At 32.3% G+C, this 1,450-nt stretch overlaps 1 protein-coding gene across 1 annotated transcript in view; it reads right to left on the bottom strand.

Moving 5' to 3' along the window:
- The window catches only part of CAAP1 (caspase activity and apoptosis inhibitor 1), a 50,783-nt gene that overhangs the window by 21,939 nt on the left and 27,394 nt on the right, over positions 1-1,450 (bottom strand). The gene's annotated exons all lie outside the window — the stretch shown is intronic.

The raw sequence follows: 1,450 nt of genomic DNA on the forward strand, positions 1-1,450 counted from the left end.
AACTGTTAAATTTGATGGGCATTTTGGCATTCAAATTACTTTATATTCATTTAATTTCATACCTCAAATGCTTTGATGCCTATAGTACGTAGAAATCAATTTAATTCAGTTAATACTTGAGTATTATTTAAGTAATACTTGAGTATTTTAGAAGCTAAAAAAACCCTGAAAATCTAATTTAAATAACTTATCATATACCAATAATAGGTCATAGGATAAGATTTATTTTATACTGAAAGAGGAAAAAGAAAATTCAGTGCTGCTTTATATTTTGGTCTACTGAACAAAGGGTTACTTTAGTACTAAATAAGCTTCAATGAATTTTCTTAGATGGTCGAGCCATAAAAATGACAATGCATTCACAATGAGCATTATATTCTGCTTTTATTGAGCTCACTGTGAGCAAGAATAGCTAGCTATGCAAGATAAGTTAGAGGTATAGATTTTGAAAGTTATGCATGTTTCAAAGAGACACTATTAGTTCATTTAGGAAAAAGGGAAAAATCTTTATTGAGCCTACCAGGATTTCTATTTCTTGATACACCTCAGCTTCTTCTTTGATAACTCCAAGGAAGCTTCCTTACTATCTGGTTCAGACTTCGGCTATACTCATACTTAGCCAGAAGATGTTCTAAATAAATGGATCTTCTCGATAACTCATCTTTATCCCATTATGCAACAGAACATTTTATATTTTAGTCATTTTATAGATATTTTCTAAAAGACTTTATTTCCCTTCTTTAAAAAAACATAGTCGAAACTTAATTTTAACCATTTCCTACAGATTTAGTCAAAACATGAGCATCAATTGTATTGTACAGTGATACTGCTATACTTTGATCTTATGTTTTCTCGCCTCTGCTTGATGCCATTAGTGTGTTCTTGATGTTTCTGATGCCTAGATAAGATTCTGAGTGTAATATATATGCTCCTAAACATAAAAGGCCTGGACTTTTGACATTTAGCTAATCTGAGGTCTTTTTCTCAACCTCTTTGCACCTCCAAGGCTGGTTTTCAAATGACTAAAGTGACTATAAGAAAATCACAGCAAAATAGGCTGCTGACACTAACAAGGGAGTTCTAAAGAACTCTAAGAGGTGTAACAGGGTTACATGACTATGATTACACTATAGGAAAACAATGTGTGTTTTCCATGTATTTGTATATGATAAACGAATGTCAACCAAACTATGAATGTGAGTTTACATCTACATGGGTGCCCAGAAGTAGTCAGAGTACAAAGATACAACTTTGGCTATTTATGCGGCTAACACAACCGGACTTCTGAAAAGCACAGAGAATCCTCAAAACCATCAGAAATATTCATAAATCCCACAGTACATATTTTAGAATTACAAAAAATCCAGATTCTGCTCTCTCCACATATAAGTTGAACAAATCACAAAATTATCCAACTTTTTTTTCACTTTGAGCATTAGTAACAGACCAG

This window comes from Propithecus coquereli, unplaced genomic scaffold (assembly GCF_000956105.1).
Source record: "Propithecus coquereli isolate 6110/MARCELLA unplaced genomic scaffold, Pcoq_1.0 Scaffold106, whole genome shotgun sequence".
NCBI classification, from domain to species: domain Eukaryota; kingdom Metazoa; phylum Chordata; class Mammalia; order Primates; family Indriidae; genus Propithecus; species Propithecus coquereli.